The following is an 18,478-nucleotide window of genomic DNA, read 5'->3' as shown; positions in this document are numbered from 1 at the left end:
TTGTGGTTTGTCCATCATAGAGTCATGAAAAGGCCGGAGTTGGATATTGAGGGGTAAGCTCCTGCTTCAGGGGAGAAAAACTTGGGGGGGAAGGAGGGGAGCTCATCTGTGGCCACGGTGTGTATCTCTGGAGCTGGTCTGGAGGCACATCAGCAAGAAAATGGATATGGGAAAAGAACAGACCCTGTTCTTTTTCTCTGTGGCCTCTTGGCTCATGGCTCAATGCTGCTCAGAGCTGTACATACTTAGGGTCCTGGGAGGTGAGTGGGCCTCGAGCGCTTCTCTCTTCCTCCCAGCCTCTGAGTGGGGCTTTGGGTAGCCCACACTTATACCCTCTCTCCATGGAGTATAAGGAAATCCTCAAATGACAGTATGTATGATGGCCCAAAAGGCAGGCTGATGAATGGTTCTGTTTCTCTTCCATGCCCTAGGAGACCTTCTGGGAAGTTCCTCTGTTCTTCAGTGCCGGAGACCCTATGTCCTCATGGTGCAAGGGGCTTTAGGAGGATGAGAGCTATGTGGGTTCTGCATCTGCTAGGCCTCTCTGTATGAAGAAATCTGCCTATCCCAGATAGGAACTGGCCAAGCTACTGCCGCCTGGGGGTTGATACCATTTCAAGGTAGAGCTCCCTAATCCAAAAAAATCAAGAGGTTTTGGCCCCTGGGCTCCTCTGACCCTGGAAAGAATGGTGGGGATGTTCAGAGCAGTCATTAGTCACTGCTGCTCTCAGACTGAGGATGTACAGGAGGCTGAGGGTCTCTGGGGAGGGTGGGATATTTTTAGTTGTCACTTGGCTGATGTTTGCTGTCATGCAGAGAGAGTTTGTTATTCTTTCCTGTATGGATTATATTCTTTTAGGAATAGCAAAAGCTCCAAGTCTCTGGGATAGGTGCTGGTTCTGCATTCACATAGGAATAATAGTAGTAATAACAATAATAAGAGTAAATTAATAGCTTTGCAGAAATAACCAAGACTTCTTTAGAACACCCCATTTTATTCAAGCAGTGTAGCCACTGCATTTTAAACATACAGTCTCATGTTATTCTTTCAGAAAAATAATAATAATAAAAAATAATAATGTAATTCCATTACAGACCAGCAGTTTTCCTATTGTGAACTTGTGTAGAAGTTGAAAACAGTAGTTTTTGGCCCAAATTCAGCGCAACACTTAGGCATATGCTTAACTTTAAGCATGAGAATAGTCATATTGAAATCAGGGGGACCATTCACATGTTTACAGTTAAGTCTCAAACCAAATGCTTTGCTGAATTTTGGCCTACTGGGAACTGAGAATGCTCATACAGTTTTCAGAGCCTGACCCCATAAAATATTAAATACAGCTGAGCCTTCTAATTCCCACTGAAGCAAATGGAATTGAGGGTACTTGGCATTCCTTGGATGTGTTCAGCACAGCACCGAATCAATCCTCAACTGCAGCAGCTGAAAATGTGTTCATGTGCTTCCTTGGACCAAGGAATGATGCTCCTCGAGTACAGGCCTGATAGGAGGAGTGCAACCCTTTGTCAGAAAGAAGAGGCTTCACTCAGAGTTTTGGGAGTCCTGAGGATTTGGAGTTGAGTTATTCATAGCATGAGAAATGCAACAAAGAATGGAGGTGGCCAAGGCAGTCTCAGCAATACGCCTTCTCATCTGCACTTACTAATTACATTCAGAATGTGGTGCTTCAGAGGGATCAAGAAGAATTGTCTCCTGATTTGCATTTGCCTTGGCATTCACTGGTTTGCCACTTTCTTGTACCCAATTGAGGTGGAGTTTTGGTACACAATATGGAAAAGAAGAGCAAGGCTGGCTGCAAAGTTCACATTTTGAATATTTTATTTTTATGTTTACATTTTTATTGGATTACACTCCATATTTTTATTATATTTTATGTTGGAAATAGCAATTCTGAATAGGAAAATCTCCAAAAGTTTTCAAACCACAAGATCAACAGCATAACTTAAAATTCTAAAGCAGTCTGCGTAACAGGCTCTCAGATTTTGGCAATCAAAAATGTTGTTGAAAAATTTGATAATTGGTAAGAATTGAGTAAAAATGCATTCATATTTTTACTTGTTTTTCTCCAACAGTTTCAAGGAACTGGCTGAAATTGTTGACAACCCTTCTGAAACCAGTAACATTTTTTTTAAAAGCCAGTAAGTAACACCAATTTTTCATAGAATCAGAGAATCATTAAACTTGGAGAAGGCCACTAAAATCATCAAGTCTAACAGTCAGCCCACCCCCACCATGCCCATTGACCATGTCCCTCAGTGCCACATCCACAAGGTTCTTGAACACCTCTAGGGATGGTGACTCCGCCATCTCCCTGGGCTGCCTGTGGCACTGCTTCAACACTTTTTCAGAGAATAAATTTTTCTATATCTAACCTGAAACCAGACTCAGAAGTTTTCATGGCTTTGCAGGTTGGTTTGGGCTGCACAATCACGAGGAGGTTGGCTGGCTAACAAAGAAGATGTAGCACTGACTGACATCAGGGAGAGGAGCAAGAGTCTGGAGGGGGATTATGGAGAAGAGGATTTGATGTTAAATCAGTAAATATGAGGAATTCAATGAGGCGTCAAGTGGTGCAGGTTAAAGCAGCAGCAAAAAAAGAAATTGTTACAGCTGAGCTGCAGAGTTTTGGATGTTTTTATCAAAATAATTTTGCAGTTGAAAAGACAGCTTCTCAAGAATGGATATTTTACGTAGCAAAAATGAAAAGGCTTCCTTTAGAGTGAGTTTGATCCATCCAACAATTTTTAAAAGATCTACAAGATTTCATTAAAAAAGTCATATAAAAGCACAGCATATCCTTTAGGGGAAAAGAAAGGCACGTGGAGACCCATGCCTACCATTGTGTAACTCACCATCAACTCATCAGGTTGCATGGTACAGGAATGAACACCAGTTTACTGCCACGAGACAACTCTAGGACATCTCCAAAGCTGCTGCCATCTATTCCTTTCTGGATGAGGCCCCTGTCTATACCATTCATTTCTCAATGCACACACTGCAGTTTTTCTACTGCATGATGCAGTAAAGATTGCATTACACTGAAGTGCACATTCCTGTAGATTTTTACTTACACAAAAGAGAAATATTACCTGCACAAGAATGGTAATGCACCTTGGTGTTGTTTTTGTTCAAAATAAAGCTAGCCAAGTAATTTAAACAGAAGTCAGCACTTCGACAATTAGGAATGTTGAAAAGTCTTGCCTATACATACAGAAGTTGAAATGCCAGTATTTTTGAGGAGATACTATTAAAATTTGAGACTTTTATCCCAAACTGAATGAAAACGAATGTTAGAATTACCAACTGGAAATTCTGAGGGGCTTGAGTTAAACGATGGGAATAAAATAGCAGAACTCAAGATGTGATGATGAGAGATGGATGAAAATTCTAGAAGTGTGCATGGGAAGTCTGAATGATCTAAAAATTGTAGAGGAAAATGCATCACAACCTCTCCGTATTCTAGGCAAGTGTAAGAAAGGTTATGACCAAAAATATTCACTGCTCTCAAAACTACATGGCAAAGAAAATGATGATGTCAAGAGCACTGGAAAGTGAGAGCTGTCTTGGAGTGAGTAAAACTGGAACATCTCTCTCAGGCTGGTGCCGAGGTGAAGGGAAGCGGACTCAAAAAGGCATCAGAAAAAGTCAGATCTGAAGTCATGGGAGCAGGATGAATGCCCCAAAGAGGTGGGGAAAAAAAAGAGCAATCTAACACTGTGGCACTTTCCTCCTTTCCCACAGATCCTCATTTAGTGCAGGTGGACTTGACCTTCCTCCTGAGACTGCAGCAGAGCGTGGAGCAGCTTGGCACGCAGGTCCTTGGCACTTCAGAGAGATTTGCACCTCTCAGTGCTGTAAACACTCACAAACATCACAGATTTGGTTTCAAGGTTTCTGGTAAATGCAGCCAATCATATAGCCCCATTTGACAGTCCCTAGCAGCAGCACTGCACGAGTGGGATTTCTTTCTCCTGGCTTTCCCATTCCCTCTGTGGTGTGGCCTGGGAATGCTCTGTCCCCATGCACAACTGAAATGCCACGAGACAAGGAGAGATGTTTGCACTTGCCTGTGCACTGTTGCCCTCTGCTTCTCCAAACTGCAGGGGCCACCTTACAATAATACTTATACAGGCCTATATATTTTCCTAGTATTGTACAAATATTAACTAATTAATACCCAGGACTCCCGTTGCCCAGTCTGCTAGACACTACCAGCCCTGGGCAAGTCATTTAACCTCTGTTTGTCTTGGCTATGCCATCTGTTATGCACTGTTTTTAATTGTCCTCTGAGAAGTCGAATAAGTAGAACAGGATCTTGGATGTGCAAAAATGATTTGAGTGAGATGATGAGAAATGTTCTAAGATTCCTGTGGACCCGTTGTCAATCCAGGTTATATTTTAGCATTGTCAGTACCACTAGGCAAAGTTCTTAGATGTGCAAAATGCGTAAAGGTTCCTTTAAGTTTTGAATAAGATCACTTGTGATCATTGAAGTGGGAAGTATATAGCAGGAGAGCAGCTCATGTGCCAGATCGGAGCTTAATGATCACAACTGTGTTACTGTACAAAGGAGAGAATCCAGAGTCCCATGTGAGAAATGCCATCAGTTTCTCCACCGGCACTTGCTCACTGAAATGGGATGACAGCAATGTAGCTGGGCTCCTGAGAGGCTTTGGTTGAAAATGGACCTCAGAGTAGGTCAAAGCACTTGGACTCTGACTTCTGCATGTATCTGTAGCCCTTACCTGTCTACAGCCTGGGCTATGAGCCTGCCCTGCATGCTTAGGAGCTAAGCTCACGGGATGTCCTGACCCCAGACATGTATTTCTCTGGAGTATAACTGTTGTGACAAAGCTGCAGAGCTTTGGTGTTGTGTTGGTCTGAAAGATGTTTTCTGCACAGATGGCTGGTAGGAGATGCTCAACAAGTAAAGCTGGGCACCAGTAGTGGCATATTAGCTACTGGTGTGCCCATGAAGTGTCTGCCCAGGAGCATCTCTAACCCATGGGGGAGCAGTGAGATCCCTAGAACTCTTCTAATAGGATTAGTAGATTCCGCATACATCAGACATCCCTATCATTATTTATGTGAGACCTTGTGAATGGAAGCTCCTTTGATAATAAATCGCTACAGCAACTCTGTACAACTGTGGGATTTCCTTCAGAGGAGACCCTCACCTGCTTGGCCTCAGTGTGCTATGCCAAAATGGTTGGCTCGACCCAGGATTTGCAGATCTAACTCACATTAGAACAACCTATAAGAAGGAAGTGCTGCTACATTTTACAAGGCAGAAATACTGTGAAATGCTCCTAGTAGGTTTTTTCTTCACATGACTTTCTACTTATGCACAACTTGTTCTTCTCAATGTTCTTAAGTGCGAGAAGGCAGCTCAGGATTTCCAGTGCTGTTGTTAAAATGTAAGAAAGTAGAACTTTGCACAAAAAATATTTCTGATTGAGTAAAAACCCTTTCACTGATTTAAGCAGCTTTAGTTTGGTTTTACAACCTGTATTTTTAAATGGAGGAATAAAGATTTGAAATCTTGACACAACAATGTCCTTAAGTACATGTTCAACAATATATGTAGAATGTTGCAGGCTGGATTCAAGACATTCATAGAGCAGGATTATATACAAACATTTGCAAAACTGGTTTTACTTTTTAATGAAAATGAAAAACTGGCCCTTTTAACACAGAGGCTCTAAAACTGGCCACTGCAAGTGCATTTGTAGCATTGCAGGCTGTTCCTGGGCATAATCAATACACACATGAGAAAAGTTCTGAAATTTTAACTTTCACAATGTGGTGAATTCTTGAAAGTATGGGAAATCTGCTTTTAAATCAAGACTGTGTTAGGCTGTATTTACAGCTGTTAATATAAACAAGGAAACTTAGCTACAGAGCTCACAGCATGACTGCGACATCATGTTTTTGTTACACTGACTGAAAACTATGCATAATAATCAGCAGATTATTTGGTATTTAAATACAAGTATGGATTCAGTTATAAACCTTGGAAGGTGGTTATTAAATTAAGGTTCCTTACTTCTGTCCTCTTTTAGCAAATTCCTAATATTTATGCGTTGCTAATTTGTGCTTGCAGCAAACCTGGAGTTTAAATGATAGCAATTAAGCAGTTAGATACTGTAATAAAGAGTTAAGCTGGAAGTTAACTCAGTCAGTGTGCATGCATGGAAAGGGTGGGCTGAGTGAGAAGCCAAGGATTAGACATATACATTATAAAAACATAGCTTTTCCTTACACGGTGCAGATTTTGGAGTGCTTGCTTCTCTGTGCTGAGTAAAATAAAAGAATTCAGCAGTGGCATCTCTACTGGATTAAAATAGACTTGTACGAAAGAGTTATATTCCCACTGGCTTCTCAAACCTTTGAATGGAAATATTGTTTAGAAAAAAAGAATACCAGCATTCTCCCTCCCCACCTCCACGAACAAGCAGAAAAGTAGTATGGGAAGAAATAGGAACATAGTGTGGATATTTCCAGGAAGATTTCTAGTGCTCCCATGACCTGGTTTTGGTTGTGTGGTTTAGAGACGTCTTTGCTTGAATTTAACACTTTTGCAGAAAAATTAGGCTGAGTAGCAGTGAGATGGCAAAAAATACCTCTGAAGGCCCTCAGGGAACACGTGCTGTGCATTTTCCATGTCCTTATCTGGGTGGTCCCCTTTTCATTCCACTCTTTCTGCTTCCAGCAGAAACTATGAGGTGTGTTTGCAAATTCTGCATACCTATCTGACAGATGAAGGCCACCACGTATGCACCACCCTTTTGGTTGGGGGCTTAATCCCATGTTGTTTTTAGAACTTTGATCAATCTCAGCAATTTTTGCAGTGTTCTGTGACTGAAGAGTGTCGTCTTGAACCCAGTCATCTCATCAGAGCCCAGGCCATCGTCAGAACAGAAACTACTCTCCTCCTGCTCCTTGTTCATCCACAGGGATCTTCTGAGGAGAATATTTCACAGCAATGTAGCTGTTTAAATGCAGTGAGCAAAACACAACACATATGGAAACACAGTGCGGCTAAACAAGCCGATGTTCAAATAAACACAGTGATTTTGCTTCGTTCTCCTCCAGATCAGAGCCAGATCCTTTCCCTCGGTATTGCTGTGAAGGTCATCCCTTCCACAGCAACAGTATAAGGAAGAAGGTATGTCCCAGAGGCTGGTGGGATCTGGGAAACTCTAGTCTCCTCTCTGCCTTGGCTGAGACTGACCTTGATGACCTTCACCAAGACACTCCATCCAACCACTGCTTCTTTCTGTCACTGATAGATGCATAAATCACTTCATCATGATATCTAGTGAACAGTCCAGTGATGATGAAATCTAGCAATGACTCTAAGAATGCTGCTTGAAGACCACATAAGTGTATAGGTGAAGGTTCCTCTGCTAGCTGTCATACTTACTGCCCCTTGCGTAAGCAAGATCAATCACCCTTTCACCCTTTCTGAATGAAAGAACTTAAAAAGAAGATTCTAGAGGGAGAGGAACAGGGAGAAGCTGTCATGTAGGAGACCATCTGTAATTTCTTTGCTCTATAAATGCAGATAAAAAAATCATAAAACTTTTGGAGAGAGCATACTATGTTCCTTCTGACCCAAACACTCCAGACAAGCACTTCCTTCACTTTCTTTATCTTTAGCACCTTTTTTATCCCAATGACTAGCTATGTTGTATTTATGAGACAATTTTTTACTGCATGAAGAAATCCCTCATGTAGCTTCATGTAGTAACCTTCCTACTCCAAGCAACTCTGAAGCATAACAATTTTCATATCTCAGTTGTCTATGCAAACAGTTTTCTCTAGCTCTAACTGCCTGCATATGGGGGTCTGATAGAACAGCATGGGACAGGTGGGTGCTGCTCCAACCCCGGGTCCTGATGCACCCGGGCAAGGAGCTGCAGACATGTAAGGCCCCTCTGCAGTGAGCACATCTGAAAGCGGTCATCTCCCACATCCTCTTGTGAATCCAGCCTGAAAAATGGAAACCTTTTGTTTCTGAAACAGTCACACAAACTCTCAAGATTTTTCTGATGATTGCCCCCCACCCTGAATCATTTTTGGCTGAAATCTAGCCACTTAATCTGACCCAAATTCAAAAATATTTTTGGCTTCCAATGAGGAGAGAAGGGCCTGACTTGAGCGACGTATTCCAAAAATCAGGGTTTCAGTCTAAATTTAAGTAAGGGGAGTATTTCATATTTTATTTTATTTTTTACAGTCTGTCAAGCATCATCCTGTTCTTGCATTGGAGCATTGCTCAGAGCTGGTTCTGCTTCACTGGTGCTGCATACCTAGGAGCTTTGACAAGACATTTACATGATGTGCTCAGTGTGTTCTTGGTTCACAGCAGTTGTTGCTCATTAACATCTGAAACACCTTCTAAGCAAATGTTCCAAGTAGGGTCTTCATGATTAAGGTTTTAAAGTTTCAATTACAATCCAAGTTTTTTTGACCGTTAACTCGAAAGCAAAAGACATATCCTCTCAGCATCCAAACTGTCAATCGAAGTAGAAGGGAGTGCAGTTTTTAGTTTTATATTTTAGCTTTGGCTTTAAAAGACTGTTTGGCTCAACTCTTCCTGTTATGGCAGGACTCTTTTTTTTCAAATCCCAGAATTTCTTCTTCTAAAATCATTCCATTCTGTTTGGGCTTTTTAAACCAGATTATTTTAACCAAAGGCCAAGTAAAAGGTTTTTTTGTTTGTTTGTTTGTTTTGTTTTTTTTTTTCACAATTATAAGTGAAGGGAGTAGAAAGGCTACTTTTCTTCTTGGATAGCTGTTTGGCAACACATAACCTGCAGGTGGTAAAGGCTAGAAATTCGATGCTCCTTCCTGAATCTTCAGTGCAGAAGTCAAGTGTGCATTGGCCTATCAGCCTCTGTTAGGGTAAAGGGTGAGATCTTGCACCCTTATTCTGAATCGGCTGCGAACATTCCCTGATTCAACCTGTTGACTTTCTTGGAGTCACTACTCCTGAAGAAAGGATTTAATTGGTATGAGTCAGGACAGCTATAGTTGATTTTAAGGAAAACAGGGATCCTTGCTAATTATGTTAATTTCATTAATCGAAGTTGTTTCTCGGAAGGAGAAGACACACATGAACTGTGTTAACAGGAAATGGAGGCTGCCACAATAGTTCTGTGAGACCTGTTCGTGGTCTCCCTCTCAAAACAACTAACAGCAGCCAAGCTTGACTCTGCCATTGTTTCCAGGGTAGCCCTGGTAAATTTTTTACGAGGCTAGTGATAGGATGCGTTGGCACGCAGCCTAGACTCCTCTGCTTCTTTCACGGGACAGGGATTGTTGGGTTTTCCCTGCTGTCTTCTGCTGCAGAAGTTGAACTCAGTTGACAGCACCCTGAGAATAGAAAGTTTTGTTCCCCTCTAGTTGGCTGTTGAAATAAGCTGGGGCCCTGAGCCACTGCTGAGTTTGCAATGTGTATTCCATGCAACCACCCTTTGCAAACACAAAGTACTTCATCATCTTGAATGCGCTGCTGCTATCAGCAGCAGCTCCCAGGGAGAGAAGGATGAACATTTTCCCCATAGCAAATGAGGAAAAAAATGTCATAGAGGTTGGTGGTGTGACCAGAACCACGCAAAGAATCTGTGCTGGAGTGCAGCTTTGAAGGCATATGTCTGTGGCTGAGTGACGTGAGACTGACATGACCCCTGAGCCTTTTTCCTTTTTCCTCTGAACTCCTGGCTAAGATGGAGCCTGTGGCTACTGAATCATGGCTGGCTGGCTCATGTGGGCTATTCCTGAACTGCAAAGTCAAGTGTGACCTTCCCATCGGGCAATGGTAATGGTTTCAACCAACTTTGCTGGTGAATCTGGTCTATCTCAGAGTTACTGTTACTAAGCAGCCATCTTGAGATGGCAACCAACTTTCAATCAGAGAGATCAGTTCATGTCCATTTGTGCATTTAGCAGTAAAGCTAGAAACATTTAAAAAGAAGGGAAGCCAAATTTCTCTTTTCTCTCAATGGATTCTGCTGATTCTGTAAAGAGTTGATCTTCTCTCTTGTGTTGATAATGACGTGTGCATGCTTATGCCATACATCCTTACCAAAAACCCCTCAGCAACTCCTGTTTATTTGAGTTGCTGCATAAAGTAATGTGTCAATTTGGAAATCATTAGCTATTCCTACCAGGAGTCAAAGACCACATTCAGAGTGGATTACACGCATGTTTCTTAAAAGTGTTAATGTGCTAATCTGCTGGTTACTTGATCCAGGCAAAATGCCATGATATTCCACATGAGCAAAATACCATGGTTCTTGGAGATTTCATATAAATATTACCCACTGTGCTTCCACATTTGAAGTGTTATACTTGTCTATTAAAATCAACAAGCTGGAACTAGTATCTGGATATATGTGATATTACTATTTTATTTACGAACTTCAGACTCAGATTCCTTTTAATAAAATACTTTACAAATAAGGAACAGAACATGAATCTTGCTGTTATTTCATGTATTCCATGTAAATATTTCAACTATGCCTTGCAGCAATAAAAAGACATTATACGCACTCTGCATTACCATTGTGACCAATAATGTTTGACTTACTATACTGTGTTTAGTCCAAAACCAAAACAGTCAGGGCAACACTGTGGCTGTTTTAACGGTATGCTGCAAGTAAAAAAGTAGACTTGCAATGAATAAGGCCTCACACTAAAAAAGAGCTTGTTCATTATGAAGCCATTTAGATTATAGAGTACTCCTGACTCTGTTAAAAAGTCAAAATTTCTTATTTGTGTTCTGGCAGGGCTGTGATGAGGCCACCCAAACAGTAGCCAGTCTGTGATTTTGCGATTCGCAGTGTGGTTCCTGGTGTTTCTTGCAAAACAAATGGATGAATATGAGATTAGACTTTCGGTATGGCGGGATGTGAACAGTGACTGTACAGGCACAACCCAGACATGTCCAGAACCCCTTCCAGTGGAAGTTGTAGGGTCATTCCTTCCATGCATAAGGCAAATTGTCTCTTAACGGGCTTCTCCCAATAAGGAATAAAGCCCAGTACTGACAAAGCCCTCCTTTTCACACTTTTTTGTAATCTTGTTCTTTTCTTTCAGTAAAGCACCAGGGATAATATATTTCTAATTGGATAAAAATTCCTTCAGATATTTACTTCAGATGAATCCTGAGTTTCTTTTCTTCCCCACTTCTTCCCCCTGATCTAATCTGAAAAATCCCACATTTTCTCAGTGCTACTTCACTGGCTACTATTATACATATACCCATCATTTCAGGCTTAAGTAGAAGTTGAATTATATGCATTCCTGGGGTATAGATTTCAGTCTGTATGGCTGCCAGAAACTTACATTCATCTTATCAAGAGTATCACATGAGTCATAAGGAGAGAATATACATATATCTTTGTATTCAGTGATAGAGACTTGGGCCTGCCCATCTGCGATCTCTTAATCTTTGATGCAACCTCTGCTACAGTTGAACTTTAACAAGTATCTTTTATTCAGAGCTTATTTGGAGTGGACATGGGATAAAAGGATAAAAAATTACCTCCAGTTTAGAGACAGATGTGCAGCTAATGATGTCACAGCTGGTAGGACACTGGGCTTAGCAGATTGATAATGGCATTCAGAGCCTATTTTTGGATCATATTTTGCTCAAGATTCCAGCAGTTACAATGGAAAACTACCATCTGAGAACCACTTGTGGCATCTGGTAAATGAGCAATGCAATCTTATCTTCTTTCTGAGCACGATGAGGACCCACCACAATTTGACCAATGTTGCTGGCCCTGCTGGTAGCCCGAACTGCCACAGTGTAAATACTCTCCATTGGGTCCCCATAGCTTGTACGCTCCTCTGCCCATCTGCTCCTGCAGATGGTACAGACTGACACTCACTGCACTCATTTTAGACCCTTGGCTTATGTACAGAAGTAGCAAGACGTGTAGGAGACAATGGAAGCCATGCCAGAGGGCTGTTCAGCGCATGAGAGGCAGGGATGTGTCAGTGCCTTCTTCTGGGATCGCTGGAGGAGCCTATGTTGTCTATGCTCCTTGCTGAGGGTTGTAATGTAAATGCCTAAAGGAGGATTGAGATGAGTCTCCACAGTTTCAAAGTCAAGAGCTTTTTGTGAGCACTGAATTAAATTAAAATATGACATAAATACAGCTAAGATGCAAGCAACAGAAGAAAGGAATTTTATAACTCAATTTAATATCACAAGAAAACCTTATTTGTGAGGGATCCTATGCTCCTGCAAGAGCAAACCATTCTTGATATTCTCCCTTTGTTCAGTCTTCTGTGAACACAAACATTCTTTGGAAACAAAATGAAGTAAGCACTCCAAACTCTGACTTAGATGGTGCAGTTCTCCTGAGGAACAAAAATTAAATAGCCACACGCAGTCTGAAATGGTAACACAGCAAATCAGCCAAAGCTCATCAGCATGTAACCATGCCTGCATTGTTCTTCCCTTCCTTACTGCCAATAATTTTTGGGTCTAAAGATATCCTGTTATAATTCATTTCCTGTGCCAAAGAAATTATGTCTAAGGTGCCAGAATATCCAAATCTGATAATTGCTTCCACTGGCCCACTTGGCACAACTCATCATTATCTGTTTGAGGTCCCAATTAAATCTTGCAACAGGAAAGCAATGCTAACATTGCATTACAGCATCACTAAATCTAAGCAAAAGGCAGCTTTGCAGATTCCTTTGGAATGAAGATGCCCTCATGTAAAGGCAGCAGCCTCAGTCATAGCCCATCACAGACTTGAAGAAAGTTTTCTGTCAAGGTTGTTGTGAATAATATTCATTTATGCAGAGCTGAGACTTGGACTGCTTTTACAGTACCACTGAAGCAAAGGGGTAGGGGAAAAAAAAGATGTTTTAAATTTCACTAGCTAATGTCAGTGGGTCTCACTGGAGTTATTAGAAATCTGTTGCAATTCAGGCGAAATAAAACAATCAAGTTTTCACATAGGTATTAGTCCTTAACAGCAGTCTTTCCCTGCAGCTATTCCATGCTTAGTTTCAATTCATAGGGCTCTTAAATTGATTACTGATACAGCATAATCCTAGAGCTATCCTGCCTCTAATCCTATAACAATACATTTTGTCATTTGAAAAATGGCCTCTCTTTTTTTCTGTTTGTCCCAAAGGCAAAGTTAGGTCATACTACAGGAATGTATCTATTATATCCAAAAGAGGAAATCCAACTAACCAAAATGTTATCAGCAATTAACGAAATAGCTTACCTATTTTTTCATCGTTTCAGAAAAAAGAAAATATAACACCAGCTCAGACTAAGTCCATTTGGCTGCATTAGACTTTGGTATGCTGCCAATATTCTTTATAACAGAGATTTAGAAGTTAATAGTATTGGAGATTAGAAATTGGTTTCAGTTACAGAACTGTGCAAAATGATTTCTTTGCATTAAGACATAACAGCTGAAATGAATAAAATACATTTCTTTCTGATTTTTTTCTCATTTGGCTGTAATTGCAGCTTTGGCACACTGACCAAATATCTTCAAACTAGTAGGATGGCCCTGCTCCTCATTCAAAGAAAATTAGGAAAAAATTAAAAAAGGAAATGAATATCAGATCTTATTCTGAAAAAAAAAAAAAAAAAAAAAAAAAAAAGTAAAAAGGAGAAAGAAAGAAAGAAAGAAAAGAAAGAAAAGAAAGAAAGAAAGAAAGAAAGCAAGCAAGCAAGCAAGCAGGAAGGAAGGAAGGAAAACAAAATATGCCATCTCCTTCATTTTCACATTCAATTTAAAAAGCCTATGCTTAAACAAACAAACAACAACAAAAAAAGCAAAATGTGTCTGTTGGCCCTTTGAGCAGTAGAGATGTACAGGTGATACAACCAATGCTGAGCTACATTTGGCGAGACCTATAGTAAGAAGATTCTACAAAAGCCTTCCAGTACCTACAAGAAAGACAAGGTCCACACCAATGTCTTTATCAGCAAATGTAACGATACAACAAACGGTACCGGTTTTAAACTAGAAGAATGTAGGTGTGGTTTAGAATTAGGAAAAAATTCTTAACTATGAAAGGGGTGAAGCACTGGCACAGCTGCCCAGGGAAGCTGTGGATGCCTCGTCACTGGAGGCATATGAGGCAGGTTGGATGGGACCCTTGGAAGCCTGAACTGGTGAGGGGCAGCCCTGTACACAGCAGGGGGTGGGACTGAATGAGCTTTACGTTCCCTTCCAATGCAAACTATTGTGTGATTCTTTCATCCTATGCTTCCAGACTTGAGCCCATTTAGACTTGGAGTCACACATCTCTCAGCTACAGCAGGCATGGATGTGCCTGGCAGAGAGGAAAAACCTCTGACTGGCTTCACTTATGCCAGGCTATGAATATGGAGTGGTCATAGCATGTCCAATAGATGTTTCAGATATGCTTCTGTCTTTCCCTTGCAAGGTTTATAGAAACAAATGCTACCCATGACCAATGTGTGATGGAAAGCTTCCCAGCTCCTCGTGAAGACAGAAGTATAAAAATGTGTGTAGGTATGTTTTCATGCTCTCCTGTAGCACTTCACAACTGCAGCTAAAAATACTACACAAGAACCTTCAAAGTTGCCCAAAAGCTCTTAATTAAAGTTGCTGGAAAAAAAAAAAAAAATCACAGAAAACCCATTGATTAAGTTCAATAGGGCCTTGTTTTTAAAATGGAATTTGGGGCCTGAGAGTAACCCTTTAAATCGATCTTTGTCAAATAACTTAGTGATTCAGCACGTGCCATTCCACACCAATGATTTATTACAAACTTAATAATATAAGTGATTTTAATAGACTGTGTGCACATATGTGTGTGTGCATGCATGCTCGTAAGGGATTATAGTTTTCCAACTACTAATTTCCTTGCAAATTAAAAAGTTAATATTTTACACACACTTGAAAGTCCCCCAACAACAAACAAAAGTTAAGCTGAGCAGTTAGCACACAGAGAAGCACAGAAACTTGCCAAGATCAGTGATTTGAGTTTTATGTAACTAATAGCTTATAAACACTTAATTGGAATCTGTACAAAAAGAAAAAAAAAAAAAAAAAAGAGTTTTTGGGTTGAAACCACCTGCTACATCCGGCCTGGAATAAATGCTACCTGCTGAGCATCAGCTTTTGACAACATGTAAGCAGAGAGAGTCATGGAGTGAGACAGTCCCAGCGGGCTGCAGGAGCCCTGTACTGCTGGGTGCTGCCCACACTGCAACTCACAGAGCGCAACAGCTGTGAGAAGGACCCCTGCAAGCATACACCCACTGCACTGCATATTACAGTGCACACTATGGACTTAACACAGGAGTTACCAGAGATGTGTCTGGCCTGATCCAAATCCTCCATGGCCCGAGGAACTTCTAGCCTGAGCAGGACCATGCCTGCTAGGCCCTGGCCAGGTGCAGGAGCATCCTATGGAGGGTGTGCGCAGAGCACATGTGTGGGAACCTGCCTTGCACAAGGACAACCCTGCAGGATAACAATATCATACATTTCACTGAGTACACAGTAAATACTAGTGTGGACCATACTAAATGTGGAGGAGCTGTTGCTTCTCTTGAAGGCAGAGAGGACTTAAAAAGTGATCTTGAAAGATTATAGTATTGAGCAATCACCAACCATACAATGTTTAAGAAAAGTAAATGCAGGATTCTGTTCCTGGGACAGTGCAAATGTGGCTGTGTTATAGGGGACAAGTGGCCAGAATGCACCCATGAAGTCTTGGGGATTTTGGTTGATGGACAGCTTAGTATGGATCAACAGTGTGTCCTAATGGACAAAAAGACCAACATATCCTGAGGTGCATTAAGCACATTATAATTAACTGATGAAAAGATACCATGCTTACCATTAGTGCAGCTTCGAATACTGCATGCAGTTTTGGGCTCTATAACATAAGAAAGATATAAAAATTTTAGATTATATCTAAACAAGGGCAACAAAGATAGTGAAAAGTCTTGAGAGTTTGACTCGTGAAAAGTATCTGAGAATACATGAATTGTTCGGTCTGGAGAAGAAGAAACTGAGGGGCAACAATTTCCTCCTGGGAGGGGTCCCAGAGGAAGGCACTGATCTCTACTCTTTGGTGACAGGTAATAAGATGTGAAGGAATGGTCTAAAGCTGCATCAGGCAAAGTTCAGATTGGACATAGTGAAAAAAGTTCTTTGCCAAGAAAGTGGTCAGGCACTGGAACTGTCTCCCCACAGAGCTAGTCATGGTCCCAAGCCTGCTGGTCCTCGAGAAGCATTTGTACAATACTGTCAGCTATATGGCCTAACTCTTAGGTTCCTGGATGTCAGGAGTTGGACTTGACTACCCTGGCGGGTGTCTTGCAATTCAGAATGTTCTATGATTCTATGATCCTCCCAATTATGTCCTGCCCATAACAGGAGCCCATAACAGCATTACCAGAAATCCACATTATGGAGTGTTTTCTATTTTGGAAGCTCTGATTACCGAATCTGATCTGCTTTATTTTTGTATTATTCAGTAGGAAAACATACATTCCTTTTCACAGTGCGTTACATAGCTTTTCTGAGAAGTTTATGGCAGCAAACTCTGGAGCTGAATACAGTTTTCAGTCAGGACTAAGCTGCAGGAATAAAACAGCACTTGATTTACCCACCTGTTTAGACAGAGGAGAGGCTCTCAGCTGCACGGCAGGATGGTGCTGTCCTTGGCCGTGCTGGGCGGCGCGGGGCCTCATGCAGCAAAAGCTGTTTTATTTCTTGCCAGAGTAAACTTCTGCCTGCTCCGGGACAAACAACGACCTGGGCGCCTTGGGGAGCACTTCCTCCCCAGTGGGAAGTGATTAGCAGAAGGTGGGAATGTGGCAAACGCCTCTGCTGAGGCTTTGCTTCTTATGGACCAAGGAAATGCAGCCTGGGGATGAGAAGATGGGAACTGAGACCACTGGCCAGATGCCTCTTTGCCTGAAGAATGGCAGTGAGAATATGGCCTAGCTGGGCCTCAAAGAGTGAAAACGAGTGCTGAGTGTTTTTATGATGATATGAAGCTCAGACATTGACATTAATAAGAGGAAATGTATGTGCCAAAGCAGATTGGACATGTGGAGATCTTGTTGCTGGTTGGCTGCAACCTCATGGACTGAGCTGCGCTTGTAGGTCCCATTTAGAGGTGGTACTGTGCAGGCAGAGGCATTTTGGTAGGAAGGGCGACCCTTCTGTGTGGCAGAGGCTCTGTGGAGGTCCTGGTTGCAGTGGAACGTCACCAGTTTGTAGGTGCTCTGGTTGTGACACTGTCTTGGTTAGAGAATTTGCTTGGCATACTGCAAGTCCTGGACTGTGCATCCACACGAGAGCACAGTGCATCCAGCGTTGCAGAAAAAGCAAATGCAAACTCCAGAAGTTCATCCTCTACTCAACCAAGAGATAGAACAACTTCAGAGGTGCCTTTCTGACATCCGGTTCAGGATGACATGAAACCTTGCTGGGAGAGAAGCTCTCTCCTTTGTCTATTGGCTATTTTACGTCGTTTAAAATTTTGTACCTTGCATACTACATTTAATTTCATATGATTATTGTCAAAATAATATTTTCACTGCCATAATAAAAGGTGTTTTTCTTCTGCAAATGGAATACTATGAACTTAAGCAGTTGGTGTTTTTTTTCTGATTGGGAGTGGAAAAAACTCAAACATGTCAAAATATACCCAGAAATGGCAATTTGTTGTTTGTTTTTTTTTGGGTTTTTTTGTTTTGTTTTGTTTTGTTTTTCTTTTTTTCTTTTTTGACCAGCTGTATTGACAATGCTTGCTATTTCACTGGAAATATCAAAATTTTTGTCGCAATTTTTTTTTCAAGATCCAGACCGTCCTTTTCTGAAACAGAATTTTCTGTTTTAAATAGTTGAAAAGAGCTAGAAAATATATCCTGCCCTTGAGAGTCCAAATCAAGAAAATTATGAAAAGCTACTTTTACATGCATAGTAACAGCCAATAATTCTGGGACAGCTTCTTGGTTTTGCAAGCCTCGGTTGCCTGATTTTTCTGATTTTCACCCACTTATGGGGTGGGGCACAGGCAGACTCAGAGGGAAGTCACAGGGTTTGCTCAGCAAAATCATTTGCTCCATGAGAGGAAAAGGACTATCTGTGAACTTGTGAAAGGACATGGAGGCTGAGACTGGCATGAATGTTTTACATCAGGAATGCTTGAAGTCAAGTTCTATTTGCTCAGGATCTCCTGAATTGTACTTCGCCCACCATTGAGCCTGGGCACATGGTACAACAAGGAAATGGCGGTAGAGGCAAGTGAGAAAGGATGGCTTTCACCCCAAAGTGTGGAATAACATGGCTGAAAGAGACCTCTATGGCTGAGGGTTTGTATAGCATAAACCAGGGATTAGATATATCAAGCAAGTGCAAATGCGTAGACTGGCAGCATGTCTGCTCTGGCCCTAGCTAATCCCAACAGGTGCCA

The sequence above is a fragment of the Tympanuchus pallidicinctus genome, unplaced genomic scaffold (assembly GCF_026119805.1).
Source record: "Tympanuchus pallidicinctus isolate F22 unplaced genomic scaffold, pur_lepc_1.0 scaffold1, whole genome shotgun sequence".
Lineage (NCBI taxonomy): Eukaryota > Metazoa > Chordata > Aves > Galliformes > Phasianidae > Tympanuchus > Tympanuchus pallidicinctus.
The sequence above is the reverse complement of the archived record's forward strand: the minus strand, read 5'-3'. Positions refer to the sequence as shown.